This window comes from Toxorhynchites rutilus, chromosome 2 (assembly GCF_029784135.1).
Source record: "Toxorhynchites rutilus septentrionalis strain SRP chromosome 2, ASM2978413v1, whole genome shotgun sequence".
Lineage (NCBI taxonomy): Eukaryota > Metazoa > Arthropoda > Insecta > Diptera > Culicidae > Toxorhynchites > Toxorhynchites rutilus.
In genome coordinates this window covers 259,232,005-259,248,199 of record NC_073745.1, presented here as the reverse complement: position 1 = coordinate 259,248,199, position 16,195 = coordinate 259,232,005, and the positions used below count along the sequence as shown (strand labels likewise).

The 16,195-nt window shown below is 39.9% G+C and overlaps 1 protein-coding gene across 7 annotated transcripts in view; it reads right to left on the bottom strand.

Annotated features, from left to right (window-relative positions):
- LOC129771464 (calcium-transporting ATPase sarcoplasmic/endoplasmic reticulum type) overlaps positions 1-16,195 on the bottom strand; it is a 75,382-nt gene that overhangs the window by 45,950 nt on the left and 13,237 nt on the right. Inside the window, exon 1 of one of the 7 annotated variants that reach the window (XM_055775127.1) lies at positions 11,452-11,987. The exons of 4 other annotated variants lie outside the window; for them this stretch is intronic. The gene's annotated coding sequence lies outside the window, so the exon portion shown is untranslated. 2 more of the 7 variants (XM_055775126.1, XM_055775124.1) reach the window with 2 other exon arrangements.

Below are 16,195 nucleotides of genomic sequence, written 5' to 3'. Positions count from 1 at the left end.
AGTGTTGTTGTCTTTTGCGTAGTATTTATGTGGATCTACAATGCTGCTGATGGAAACAAAACACCGTAACAGAGTGGATATCGAAGATGACATAAGGTGAGTTTTTCAGCAACGTTCTCAAGATTTACGATTTTGACGGATATCATTCAGACTTTGTACTCCTTTTTTGAAATCAGATACAAGTATAAAATCAAATTTGTTGCGAATTCAACTTGAAAGCCATTTGTATTTTTTCATTACTTTACTGATATGCTACAGGCTTCCTTTCAAAATACTGATAGGGGCGAAGCACTGGGATTAATTTTCGAAAATGGAGCAAAAAAGGTTGAAAACCACTGAGCTAAATCAATAACGGAAATCATAATTTCCAGAGAGATTCATTTCTAAACGGATAGGCATTTTCGACAGACCAGCCCATTGTATCCACTAGTTTTCGAAACAATTATTATGTTGTCGACTTTTTAAAAATATTTAGCTATTATCAGAGAATCCTACGGTTCACAGAATAAAACAAAAAAAAACAAATAGAAAGTCTTCTTTTTCTTAGACGACCACAATTTCCCTAGAGAAACTTCGCCTTTTCAACGTAAAATGTCGAGGAATAATACGTCTATCGAATCGCAACAGCAATTGCGTTAATTCAACGTTGAAATTACCCTTTTGTAACAAAAAAAACAAGACAACCAATTCTTTATCTTTATTACAAGGTTATGTTTATTTTCATTTCTCCCTAGTTCAGGGATGCCAGGCGACTTTTTCACACGACACAAACAATTTTTCATTAACTCTCCTATATTTGCGCTAACGGTCTGACAGACCGAGAATCTATGAGGTGGCTGACTTAAATGACTATTAAAACTGAATGAAGTTAAAGAAAAAAATACTTTAAATATATACCAATAACGCTTAAAAATACATAACAGCAATTTCATTTTGAATTCAAAGAATTGACGCAATTGCCGTGGAAAAATTCAAAATCAATCAAATCAAACAATGGTTTTTATTTATTTTTCACGAAATTTCAAAAAATCTGTATATCTCTACATATTTCGCAATGTCCTTAAAAAATTGTTTAATTATTCATAAGTTCTATGTTTCCAAATGAGAGTATGTATTCACATCTATCTTCTCTGATCTAAATCGATGAAGACGTCTCTCTCGCCTCTTAGTAAAGTTCTCAGTTCCTCAACACCAAACATTCAACTCGGAACATTAAAGAATATAGCACTAGGCCAAATCCTGTTCATCAGGTGTGGAAACGGACAGTGGTATCCCCATGAAGTCGATAACCAGGTGTCATATGGAAGCGTTGAAGAATAATTTAGGGAACTTTCAGAACACAATTTTAATGAAGTTGTCGGCTTAGATAATTGGGCAATTGGGTTTCAACCGAAGAAAAAAATGTTCGCGTTGTTGAAATAATTAATAGATGAATTCATCTTGTTCACTTTTTAATAAGTGAACGAAGGAATAAATTGGAATCATTTATTCATCGTCGGCCGTACATCAACTTTCGGTTTGAATAATTTTCCCACAAGACGATGACGATGAAAAGGTTTTCTGAAATAAACTTCTAACCATTATATGCTGTTATATGATGATGATGTAAATCATTAGTAAAAATTTATCGTTTCACCGTGGTATTTCGAAATCTGTTTGCTTGCTGATAAAAAAAGTGCTTGATTTTTAAAGGTTATCCAGATTTTTTGACACTATTCCTCGTATATATGCAACCGATGTCAGAATTCATGAAACAATCCTGATTCTAATCTTCATCTTTTACATCAAAAATAAAATTAATGGCAGTGAGTAAACTAGACTCCTAAGGGCTGGTTTAGAGTCCCCGTGAACGTGAACATGAACAGATGGTGGAATAGTACAATCATTTCACGGTGAACTACACTGCGAACAAACAACTCAAAAAATCGTGGTGAATAAAACGTTTTTGTTCATTCTTCGGCATAAGCTTCGAGTAACCGGTCGTGTGCTGTGAGCGTCTCCGTTGAAGCATTGTTTTCGGTTACCGTTGGCTGTTATTATTTTTTTTTTGTCGCCCGGGTGTGCTTTTTTCGCGCGTTTTCGAATTATTCGAGATATCGTGGAACGCAGTGTGAACTCGGAATTGGTGAGAAAGGCTGAATCGTCAAAGCCTGGCAAGGCCAGCCGGCTTTCAGTTATCGCCGATTTGTCGCCATCGCAGTCGAAGTCGGACATCGGTGGTCAGTTGCACGCACACAATACCAGCGCGATTCGCTGCTAACTTACAGCAGTGTGAAGGAGAGCATCACTTCTTAGTGGTGTGTGATAGTGCCGAGCGCTCAAGCGCTCCGATTGAGAAGCAAGCAGCGGTTGCCAGTTCATCAGCACTGGGGTGCATTGTGGTGAATAGAAATAAATAAGATATAAGATTTATTTTTTTTTTTATTTTTTTTTTTAATTATTATTATTATTATTAAAAACAAATTATTAGAATATAAGTACGAATTACAGAATGGCAGAAGGAGGGGGAGGATCTCCAGATATGGAGATCTCTGATGATGACTCCCCTCTGGTTGAAAAAAGTTCTAATAAAGGAACAGCGAAGACACTTAAACGCGTTCCTACATCAGAGGATGTTTCGTCCGGGGACGAGTCTGCTAACTCTAGCAAGCCCCCCTCTAAAAAACCTGCAAATACCTCCTCTCCAACCCCCCTCGCTCCTACAACAGCTCAGATTTCGCCTCCCCATCCTGTTGTCCCCGATCCCCTTCAATCCTCGTCATCTCCTTCTCGTCCTGTAGTCTTCTCTCCACGTGTCAAGGTCTATCCTGAAGATGCACCTGGAACTGGTCCGTGGGTTGTTTTCTTCAGGCCTAAGCCAAACGGAAAAGCACTTAATGTTATTCAGATCATGAAAGATCTGGCAAGATACTCCTCCGTGACAGAAATTTCGAAGGTTAGACCGACCAAACTGCGTGTTGTCGTAGCTGATCGGAAAGACGCAAACGGTATTGTCGTCGACCAGAGGTTTACCCTGGAATATCGTGTCTACGTGCCTTCCCATGACGTAGAAATCTCGGGGGTGATAACCGAAACGGGTCTGACGTGCAAATCAATTATGGAAGGAGATGGCAGATTTAAAAAGCTGCCTTTGATTAAGGTTAAAATCTTAGAATGCCGACAACTCGGCAAAGTCTCCCAGGAAGGGAAAGAATCGAAATTTACGCCGTCCGACTCGTTTAGAGTCACTTTTGCTGGCTCCGCCCTCCCTGACTACGTTATGGTGGACAAATTGAGGCTACCGCTGCGACTCTTCGTGCCAAAGCCCATGACTTGCCTGAAATGCAAGTCAGTTGGTCACACAGCAGCTTACTGCGCCAACAAGGAGCGCTGTGCCACTTGCGGAGAGCAACATGTGGACAAATCCTGCAGTGCGATTGAGCAAAAGTGTCCATATTGCGGAGGAACTCCGCACGTGCTCTCGGCTTGTGAAACTTACAAGAGTCGCTGGGAGAAGCAGAAGCGCTCTTTAAAGGAACGCTCGAAGCGCACTTTTGCGGAAATTTTAAAGGGCGCTTCTCCATTGGCCCAACAGCAACAACCTTTAACCGCAAACAATGTCTTCGCTTCGCTGCCAGTTGACGAAATGGAAGCGGATACAGCTAACGAGGGCACACCGTACATCTTCCAAGGGAATCCCCGGCGCAAAAATGTGACCACTCCCAAAGTTCAAGTACAAGCCCCTCCGGTTATACCCTCTGTTAGCATGCCTAAAAAATCGAGTGCAGCGGACAAGCAAAATCAGGTTCCTCCTGGCTTCCGTGGGAATAATTCACCTTCGAACGACCCAGCACTCGAAGGAACATCAAAAACCCCAACTGTCCCTATTTTACCGTCAAGTTCAACTTCCCAATCGGGATTTATAAAGTTGACTGACCTTGTGGCTCAAATCTTCACATGCTTTAATGTTTCCGACTCCATCAGAACCATTGTCATATCAATGCTTCCAGTATTAAAGACAATTTTGCAACAATTGATGCAAACATGGCCCCTCCTTGCAATGATTATCTCTCTTGATGTCTAATTCAAATAGAGAGGTCGGAGATATCACTGTTTTACAGTGGAATTGTCGTAGTCTTATCCCTAAATTGGATACATTCAAATTTTTAATTCATAAGTTCAATTGTGATGTTTTTGCTCTGTCCGAAACTTGGCTTTCTTCGCGAGATGATCTCTCTTTCCACGATTTTAATATTATACGCTTGGACCGTGATGACAGATACGGAGGGGTGCTATTGGGGATCAATAAGTGCCACTCATTTTTTCGAATTTACCTTCCACCTATTGGAGGGATTGAAGCTGTTGCTTGTCATGCAAACATCAGAGGAAAAGACCTCTGTATTGTCAGCTTGTATTGGCCTCCGAGAGCTGCGGTTAGCCGCAAGCAACTTGTTGACATGTGCTCACTCCTTCCTGAGCCACGATTGATCTTGGGAGACTTCAACTCTCACGGAACTGCCTGGGGGGAACAGTACGACGACAATCGTTCACTGTTGATATATGATCTTTGTAACAGCTTCAATATGACACTTTTGAACACTGGGGAAACAACACGTGTACCTAAACCTCCTGCTAACCCAAGTGCTCTTGACCTCTCGCTTTGCTCGAATTCACTATCGTTAGATTGCAAGTGGAATGTAATCCAGGACCCCAACGGTAGTGATCACTTGCCAATCAAAATTTCCATCACCATTGGGTCGAATTCTTCTGAATCTATAAACATGGCATATGACCTCACAAGACACATTGACTGGAAAAAATATGCGGACGCGATTGCTCTAGCCATCAATTCCAGAGATGGTTTACCTCCATTGGAGGAGTATAACTTCCTTTCTCGTTTGATCTATGACAGCGCGGTTCGCGCTCAAACGAAACCCATCCCAGGTTCCACCATTTCCCGAAGGCCTCCCAATCTATGGTGGGATAGCCAATGTTCCAAGCTTTATGTAGAAAAATCGAATGCATTTAAAGCTTTTCGGAAACGTGGAACCCCTGAAAATTTTCAAACGTATTTAGCCCTTGAAGATCAATTTAAAAACTTAATCAAAGGGAAAAAACGTGCTTATTGGCGAAATTTCGTGGGAGGTTTGTCACGAGAAACGTCAATGAAAAAATTATGGAAAGTGGCTCGAAACATGAGAAATCGCTCTTCAACGAATGAAAGCGAAGAATATTCACATCGATGGATTTTTAATTTTGCACGGAAGGTTTGTCCTGATTCCGCTCCTGTGCAAAAAATTGTTCGAGATATACCACAAGATAGGTGCGATCTTGATTCCGAGTTTTCGATGGTAGAATTCTCTCTTGCTCTCCTTTCATGTAACAATTCTGCTCCGGGATCGGATAGAATTAAGTTCAACTTGCTGAAAAACCTCCCTGATGTGGCGAAACATCGCTTGTTGAATTTATTCAATCGGTTTCTGGAGAATAATATTGTTCCAGATGATTGGAGACAAGTACGAGTTATAGCTATTCAAAAACCCGGAAAACCCGCGTCCGACTTCAATTCGTACCGCCCAATAGCAATGCTGTCTTGTATACGGAAATTGTTGGAGAAAATGATCTTGTTTCGCCTTGATCGATGGGTTGAAACGAATGGCCTACTCTCAGATACACAATATGGGTTCCGCAGGGGCAAGGGGACGAATGATTGTCTTGCGTTGCTTTCTTCAGAAATTCAAATGGCTTACGCCGGAAAAAAACAAATGGCTTCAGTATTCTTGGACATAAAGGGGGCCTTTGATTCTGTTTCAATAGAGGTTTTGTCAGACAAATTACACTCTCGGGGTCTTCCGCCTCTATTGAATAATATTTTATATAACTTGCTTTGTGAGAAGCATTTGAACTTTTCTCACGGAGATTCGGCAGTAAGTCGGGTCTCTTACATGGGACTCCCCCAGGGCTCATGTTTAAGCCCCCTTTTGTACAACTTCTATGTAAGCGACATCGACAATTGCCTTACACAAAATTGCAGCCTAAGACAACTTGCAGATGATGGAGTGGTGTCTGTCGTAGGATCAAACGAATCCGACCTGCAAGGACCCTTACAAGATACTTTGAACAATTTTTCAACCTGGGCCATTGGGCTAGGGATCGAATTCTCCACGGAGAAAACAGAGATGGTGGTTTTTTCTAGGAAGCATAGACCAGCAAAACCAAAGCTTCAACTTTTGGGTAAACCGATCACTCATGCTATGTCATTCAAGTATCTTGGGGTCTGGTTCGACTCCAAATGTACTTGGGGGGCCCATATTAGGTATCTGAGTAAAAAATGTCAACAAAGAATAAACTTTCTCCGTACAATTACCGGCACCTGGTGGGGAGCCCATCCCGAAGATCTTATAATGTTGTATCGAACAACTATTCTCTCAGTGATGGAGTATGGCAGTTTCTGCTTTCAATCAGCTGCCAAAACACACCTCATTAAACTCGAGCGAATTCAGTATCTTTGTCTCCGTATCGCGTTGGGATGTATGCCCTCAACGCATACCATGAGTCTCGAGGTTTTGGCAGGCGTACTCCCACTAAAAGATCGCTTCAATTTATTATCTCTTCGGTTCTTCATCCGGTGTAAGGTCATGAACCCATTGGTGATCGGAAATTTTGAGCAGCTGATCGAGCTAAATTTTCACTCCGGATTCATGAGTTCATATCATGAATTCATCTCCATGCAGGTTGATCCTTCTTCGTATATTCCCAACCGTGTTTGTTTCCCTGACTACATCAATTCCTCTGTGCATTTTGATCTGTCCATGAAGCAAGATATCCATGGATATTCAGATTACCAACGATCGAGGATCGCTCCAACGATCTTCGATGAAAAGTATGGGGGTATCAATTGTGATAATATGTACTTTACTGATGGGTCCACTATAAACGAGTCCACAGGATTTGGAGTGTTCAACGAATTTTTTAGCACCTCACACAGTCTTCAGAATCCTTGCTCAGTGTATATTGCTGAATTGGCAGCAATTCATTGGGCGCTGGACAGCGTCGCCTCACGACCTGTTGAACACTATTACATTGTAACGGATAGTCTTAGCTCTGTCGAAGCTATCCGTTCAGTGAGGCCGGAAAAGCACTCGCCGTACTTCCTTGAGAGAATACGAGAAAATTTGAGTGCTTTATCCAGACGCTGTTATGTCATTACCTTTGTGTGGGTCCCTTCTCATTGCTCAATTCCGGGTAATGAGAGGGCTGACTCATTAGCAAAGGTAGGTGCGATTGAAGGCGATATTTATCAGCGTCAAATCGCCTTCAATGAATTTTACTCTTTAGTCCGTAAAAATACCATCGCTAACTGGCAACGCAAATGGAACGAAGGTGAATTGGGCCGGTGGCTTCACTCGATTATCCCTAAGGTTAGCCTCAAACCATGGTTCAAAAGTCTGGACTTGAGTCGGGACTTTATTCGCACCTTCTCCCGACTCATGTCCAATCACTGTTCGTTAGACGCGCTACTCTTTCGTTTCAATCTGGCCGGCAGCAATATCTGCGTTTGTGGCCGAGGCTACCACGACATCGAACACGTTGTTTGGTCGTGTGAGGTGTATCTTGTTGCCAGATCGAATTTAGAGAACTCCCTTCGGGCTAGAGGAAGGCAGCCCAATGTGCCGGTGAGAGATGTGTTGGCTCGGTTAGACCTTGATTACATGTCCCAAATATATGTTTTCCTTAAATCTATCGATGTTCGTGTGTGATTATCCTTATATCCTTATACCCTCCATTTCTTCCTTTATGAGTAATTGGTCCACTTGCTATAAACAGGAGAATGAAATGTAAATTCACAATAGATGTACGAATAGATTTAAGAATTGAGTGTGTGTGATTATCAACATTGTAATAATTTCCTTATACCCCATCCTTTTCCTGAGAAAAATATGTCACCCTTCTAATCTCGAGTTCACCGCGAGTAATCGGTTTCCCACATTACTAACCATAGATTTAAGAAAATTGTTCATATATATAGTTTTAAAAATATATTTAAGATTTCGGCTCCTTTAAACTTATGCAACTGAGCCTGTAAAAATAAACGAATTTATAAAAAAAAAAAACGTTTTTGTTCGCGTTCACGTTCATATTAAAAGTTCGCCAGTAAACGTTAAGTAAATAAACATCGAGCTTCAATAAAGTTATTCGTATAAAATATACAGTTTTTCACGGATCAACCCGAAGCAACGAGTTTTTCAACCCGTGCAGAGATCCGATTGAATGAAATTGCATCCATATCATTGAAAACTCGAGAATTGCTAAACACATCCTTTTACAGTTCACGGCGAAATAATTTTCAGGATGCCTTGGGACATACGAACGTGAACATGAGCGAGAAAATATTTTGACGTCTAAATTTACCACTGTTGTCACGTTCACGTTCACCGAAGTCGGTGAACTATGGTGAGTTGACCAACATCTAGATTTCACGGTGGAAATTCAGAATCGCTGTGAAATATTAAATAAAACCGCTTTCATCAAAATGGATTGTGTTTAAATATGTTTTTCAACTAGAAAATGTTTCTTCCTATCGTTTCAAGATATTTATCCTTGCGTTTTATATATAGACTGATTAATTATAAATAAAAAAGTATTTGTTCACGTTCACGTTCACGGGAACCTTAACCAGTGATAGAAATCCGTCTTAGGAAATCCATGAGCCATTTGTCTGACACTGATTCGATACACATATTTCACTCACGAGTAACACAACTCCAGGTATACCCACTGATTCGTTTAATTATTAGAAGTAAATCGAACAAACAACTCGCAAGGTGCTGGCCAACCGTAAACGTGGCGAATGTCAATAAAGCGGGTATTTACCATTCTGAGACGCACATCTAGCAAGTAGCAAGTAAACATAAGCCTATTTATTTCGGGTAATAAATGGGCTTGTGTTAGTCTTACATCCAAAAGCTCGAACTCCACTCTTGAAGAAACGTTTCAAAAGAAATTTGTCTATCAAATAAATCACCTTCCAGGGCATCAGCCTGCGAAGGAATAATCTAATGAAAACTTTCAATCAGTACCCTCGTCTGTTCCCTCACCTTTGTAATAAAATACTCATCTTAAACCCTATCATCTTATTATTTTTATACCTTCTAGGTTTCACAGACCGAAGAACCTCAACCGAACTGAGACTATCCAAGAAAATAAAAAATAATGGTTGGAAATGTTGCTGCCAGTTCAGCAACATAAACGGAAACGAGTAATTTACGGAAAGCACAATACACCGAAACCAGTGAATCGATTGAAGCAGGACCCATCAGTGAAATACCTTTTCATATAACTGACTTGTTGGCTCTTTTCATTAAAGATAATAAATAATAATAGAGCGAAGCTAATTTAGAATACTATGAACTGATTAATTAATCGACATATCATATTCAATTGGGGAACTACTAATGGTGAGGTAAGCATGATCTGGAGTAAGCAATGGAAGATAAATATCTGATGAAATACCGCAGTGATACATTCTCAAAAACCAACAACTCGTCGGTCGGGTTGTGAGGCTGTCAGCTTTCTTATTGAAAGAACAAATTAAATCATTTTGTAAGCGTATCTATTCTTTCGCAATTCAAAGGAATTTCCAATCCAGGAAGACTCTAGATAGGAAATTGAACCTAATACTTATGTGAGCAATAGTCATGAATTCACAAGGGAATTTCCATTCGAACCACAATAATGGTCTTCTATTGTGAGTTTACCGCGTTCTGGGTTTTATAAACAAACCAAAGTCTAATGACACGTTGATACTCCCGCAACACAGAAAAGCCTCATCGATGCTACTGAGAAAATACATTTACAAGTACTCAGATTGAGCTATCTTTAGATTCATTTGATTCACCTTTGAATGGAATGAAATGATTTATTTCTTTCGAAAAACAATTCGCTTTTGTATATATTCAATCTCAAGATTCACTGTGCCAGTTTGACCGACCAAAAGTTAAGTAATCCTGGCTTTTCGTGATGTTTTATTTTTTCTGACTTTGGAGAAGACTACTTGGCAACGCTGCCTTTGATACAATCTACTTCATTTTGACTGATTGGTCTTCCAGAAAAAACAGAAACATTGTCAGATCATATGATCCGAAATCATTGTAATAATGGTAATAATGTAGCTTTTGTCAGTTTAATAATCAGCTAATAACTATACCGATTAGTGCACCCGTGGCCGAGTGGTTAGCGTCTCACATTATCATGCCGGGTGTTCGGGTTCGATTCCCGTTCTGGCCGGGGGATTTTTCGTCAAAGAAATTTCCTTCGACTTGCACTGTGGTCATGCGTATTCAAGAGCTTGCCCCTCGGAATACATTCAAGGCGTGTTATTTGGCTTAAGAAATCTCGACCAAGTATTAATAAATGACTCTAGTTAATGCATACGTTGAGACGGCAAAAGTTCCACAAGGGAACGTTAACGCCATTCAAGAAGAAGAACTATACCGATTAAATGTACTGTAATTTATTAATCAAACCGACAACGTGGTTTCATCAAATATGCGTAGTTCCGCTATGTTCCTCCATTCTAGTTGAATGTTAAACGCAAATTATAAATTGAAACCATGAGAATCATGCCTATTTCCGCTATTGGACTAAATTTAATCATCTAGAAACTTGCCGTTAAATTCCTCGATTTGCAAATAACGGTCTAGAGAATTCCACACCAAATCAGCTGTTATCCACGAATATGTTTTGGAACACATTTCACTCTACCAACACGAGCCTAATATCATTCACACCGACGAATTGGACAACGTTGCCACAAAAAGAATACGTTGTTTACTCCCCCAACCATCCAATGGTTTCGTGGTGATATGGTAAGCCCGGCTGCCGGTACCTGGTTGCCACATAAACGGTGCCTAACAACCATGGTACGATGGTACTTTGTTTCTATGGTTGTGGCCCACATCCACACACACGCACACCTCCATGTGTTGGTGTTACACAGCGAGAAAAAAAAGCTACACGCAGGCAGATAAACTAAAATGGAACAATCGAAAGAGAGTGAGCGGCCATAACCTCAAAGCTGTCGGTAAGTCCGTACGGAAGTAAGCAACAATGAAGGCAATTTTCGCTGGTAAAATGTTTCATTCCCTCGCATTCACAGAAATTGCTGTCTTGCTAGCTACTATCAATAAAACGGGATCGATTTGCTAGTGCTCAGCACAAGATACTGCTGCTTCTTGCCTGATTCAGTAAACACTTACGTGGTTATTTGTGTTGCGTTAGCGTTGATTCCGCAGCAAAAAAAATATACGCACGACTGACTGTATTTTTTCCCTTCTTAATTCAGCGCACAGCGCATCCGATCTACGGATTTTCACGGCTACAAATATTCACACTTCTCGCAGACGATTTTATAAAACAAACTAATATTCAATACCAAAATTTCACAATTACTCCTACTAATTGTAAACTGACCCACCAGTCGGAGCCTATACTCGCTTCTACTCCTCAACGCTTCGTCGTATGCTAATATTCCCTGGGTCCGTGTTCCAAGCAGAAGTAATCCTCGCCTCGAACACAGCCTCCTCCTTCACACTGTTCTCACTCGCGATTCCACTGCGTTTCCTTCAAGACGATCGAGATCGACTGTGCCACCAGCGAAAAAGGCTTCCGCAAGAGTGCTCTCAACCAACCACACGTTCCAAAACTGTTAGCGACCCGTAGCTAGCCTATCATAAAGTTTTGCAAGCGCACGATAAATTAGCCTCCGAAAACGCGAACGTCATTTTTGTGTTTGCCTCATTTTTGCAAACTCCAAAAGAAAATGACAGAAAGAACGGCTGCAGAGGTGGGACGACGATGGAAAGTGCTGCTGCTGCTGCGGATGGTGGTGGTATTGGTAGCGACGTCGGCGGAGACGAATGTAGTGAAACTACGAACGACGGCGACGGTCACAGCGAGAGAGAGTGAGGAAGAGCGCACGAAACACACAAATGGTTGGCAATGTATCTGAAGCGAAACTGACAGAGAGACGCGAATGGCAGCCGTAGGCCGACGAACAGTCACTCTGTGCCTTGGTCGGACACACCAATACACACGTAGCCAGCGCTCGCGTAACGTGCGAGCCAAGACGGGTCTATGGTACTAGGTGAGGCCGTTTCGTCATTAAGTTGGTAAGGGGAGCGGTATATGAAAACAGCACGGAAGAAAGTAGAAGGGGAATCATTTGCTTGTAGCGTGAAAGAGACAGACTGATCACGAGCGAGCTTCGGCAATAGCGTATTGTGTTTTGTTTACAAACAAAACACAGTAGACTTCCAAGATGGCTGAAGAGTGGTTTTAGCAAGTTGGCCCACCTTAGTATATACTTCTAGGCGCCTTGGTGCGAGCGACGTGTTGGCTGGAAAAATATATCTTTGACAGGTGGGGGTAAAAGACAACTTCGCAATGAATTTTTCGACACCGGGGGGAAGTTTTATGAAGCTATTCTAATTTTGTAAATAAGATGCTAGCATATTTTATTGCCATACTTATTTAAATATGTAACAAGAAAAATTAAATTGAAAACATTTAATTTTACTACCAAATTTTATTCTATAAATAACTATAAATAACATCAAAGTTCACTGATTAGTTCCAGCAAAGTTTAATGTATTTGCTGAGCATAACACGTTTATCGGATGTATACAGCTACAAACATGGCAACTGACTGGATTTCAATTTATTTACTAATCGCAATGCAGGGCGATTGATTTTCGGATATTATATAGATCCCTAGGGCATCGACACCCGTTTTAGATCACATCGTTTGAAAAATAATAATTCTCCAAACTAATTTCAATATCTCCGTTATGTCCATCGCTTCATTATTCTCAATCTTCACACTTGTTATTCCTTTAATTGTGAAAAAGAATGCAGTCGCTACCAGCCATATCTCATTACACAAAACATATAGCATTCATTACATTGGACCACAATTTTATTTTTCTCATGGCAACATTTTTCGATATGTGTGCCATTCTGGTCGCTGTCTCCTTTTTTTGAATTCTATTTCATCACGAATCGTCCAGGTGTCAGTCTACAACGTTTGCAAATTGTGTAGAGTTTTTACGTGAACCATGGTTTAGTTCGAGAAACTCATTCTTCCGGGTTATGGTCGATATAATCGTCCATCAGTGCTATTAATTCGAGCAACCTTGGATTGGTAACGAACAACCCTCTTTGCAGGATAACACCTTTGTCAGATACGTCGTATAGTCATTAGCCGTTAGTTCATTAGTTCCGTGATTCCGTGAATCATTCAAAAATGATTCCGACCGGAACGTAGCCATTGATGGTGATCTCTAAAGAGCCATGATCACCGACTTTCTGTACCACAATTGAGTGCGCTTAATATGAAGGAACTGAAGTTTTTACAAGTCTGTCCAATCAATTCGCTAAAATGAATGTTCGACGAACGAATAATTTCGCGTTGCGTAATGGGCCTTGAATCAGTCTCCAAGATAATGCGATATAACACCGTTGGACTGTTTTGTGTGGGTTTGGAGAAACTCACCAGTCTACGTCGATAACACGATGACACGATTGATGTCTTGATTGTCAGCATTTGCTACTCCATGACTCTGGAGAGAAACACCCTGTGTATTTATAAAATAGTGCACAAGAAGTCATACCACTTCCTAATATTTAACATTCTTTGGTTCTCAGCAATATCTGATTCTAGAATCACCACGTGTGGTGCAGAGCCAAAATTTAAATCTTGATCGTGAAAAAACGGACACATGAGGTCTTTGTATTCGAGAGATTGAGCTTAAATCCCAGAACATGTTCGTATGTTATTATAGACGTCCACGCAATGATCATCAGTGATGGAGATCCGAGTCTCTCTCAATTCTCGCTTCAACAAGGAAATATCTTTTCGTTTGTGCCATTAATAACACAACAATGGAAGCCTCGTATTAACTATATATTGTATATTGAATTAGTATTTGATTTAGTTGAAATTAAGAATGTATTCGAACATCTACCAAATGAATATGTTACAGCCAATACCAATGAGCACAAACTGAATAGAGAAAGGAAAAAAAACAACTCTATGCAACAAAACTCGATTTTTCTTTGACATGTCCACCTGCGACTTCATTATGTTCGAAATGAGGGTCTGTTTGGTTCTAAATGAGGTAATAAAAAATTGAATGCGGAAATTTACTACCTGAAATATTTTATCTATCTGACCACTGGTGTACACAATACATACTTACTTACTTACAGAATTATAGGTTAATGATTTCCGTAATAATAAAATAATGGTTTCATACTGATTCATTTTTAGTCTTTCATTGCGTTATCCATGATTTTCGTTATCCGCGATGACCATGTTACTCAACTTTGTGGATAGTCGGCGTTCCACTGTGTTTGACGCCCGCAATCATTGGAATACAAAATTCAAGAATAGTTCGAATTTGCAACTCAACAAGTGTTAGAAACCATAACTCAAAACGTGTTGTAATGTTGGCTATGTTTATTAACTCGGAATTTCACTGTGGCATTTACACAGTGTGTAGCCTGTGTAAATGCCAACTTCCCGTTCGGTCTTCCCATTAAAGCAACTCGATCCGACTCTCCTAAATAATTGGCGTACTCTACACTCAACCGAACAGATTGACTTGATATTTCGTGTTCTTCTTCTTCTTAAATGGCAATAACGATCCTAGAGGAACTTCGCCGTCTCAACGTAGTATTACTTGCGTCATTTTGACTAGTTCTTAGTTGAGATTTCTATGCCAAATAACACGCCTTGAATGCATTCTGAGTTGCTCAAGAATACGCGTGACCACCGTGCAAGTCAGAGGAAGTTTCTTTGATTAAAAATACTCCCAATTAGAACAAGAATCGAACCCGAACCCCCGACATGTTAGGTTTGACACTAACCACTCGGCCAAGGAAGCACTTGCTCTTTAGTGTTCACAAAAATCACAAAAGCGTAGTATTAGCACGGAATGTATATAATTTTCTTATGTGAAAGCAAACATTTCATGGGTTGATAACTAACAATAGTTCAATAATGGTTTAATAGAACTTCAAGACAGTTGATTACAAGTTTACATGGTTATATATTTGCTCAATTTTGTTCTAATATTTTCGTAGAAACTAGAAACGAATAACTTTCCCGCTTCAAATGATTGCTCTACGTATGAATCATTGAAACCAAATGTAACTAGTTTTTTGGTTCAATACAGACATACCTACCCATCTAATGACGATAAGGTGCAATATTATAAATCTGTTGGCGCTCATTCCTTTCATTTAAATTCTTCTATTTGATTACAAATGAGGGAAAGTTATTACTTTTTGTTGTTTCTACTATCTTATGATGCTATTTCCCAAAACCAAGCTATGGTCTAAAGTTAGCAATTATAATTGGCAGAAAAAACTTCGTATAATGCCTTGGACCCGAATCAGTAGATAGATTAGGTGGGGGTACTCGAAGAGAGTGTTTTATATATAATTTGTCCTTTTATACTATATTAAGTTTTTGATTCTACATTGGAATCAATGAAATTAGCCTAAAATAATCCATTATTCCATTTAACAGAAAAAATAAATGGAAAACCAATTTATGGTAAAACTGTTAGCACACGTACCCTAATTGGGCCAAATGTAACATCGCATCCCAATAACTATGAAACAGCTAGAAACAATATTTGTTGCTCAACACTTAGGTCAGACTATGACGTGTCCCACTAATATTTAGAAAATTGTTTCAGAACAGTTCTGATTTGGCGGTACCGATGCCCGTGTTTGTGTTCGTGTGTTGCTAATTCGGTATGCCGTCGATGCGGCTACAAAACCAGCTGTCGGAGAATCTTGTACAAAGAGCTGGAGAAAGAATGACATCACGGCTTACAAAGACAAGGCTAGCTACTCCGGATCAGTCATTTTTTAGTGACGTCATCTGAGTCGTTAAAGTAAACAATGTGTTCTTATTTTTTATTTTTCGTGCTTTGTAAGTTTGTGCGTTGATAATATAGTTGATCATATTTAACACCATGAATAATTTGATAAAACATTTATCCACAAAGAACATAATTCTCGGTTTTTCGGAAAGCGAAAGAATCTCTTTTTTTGCCCGATAATGTCATTTTCATAATTTATGCCCGCTCACAGCGCATTGAACCATTTTCGATTTTTCATTTCAGGAACATTTACGCGTAAGTCG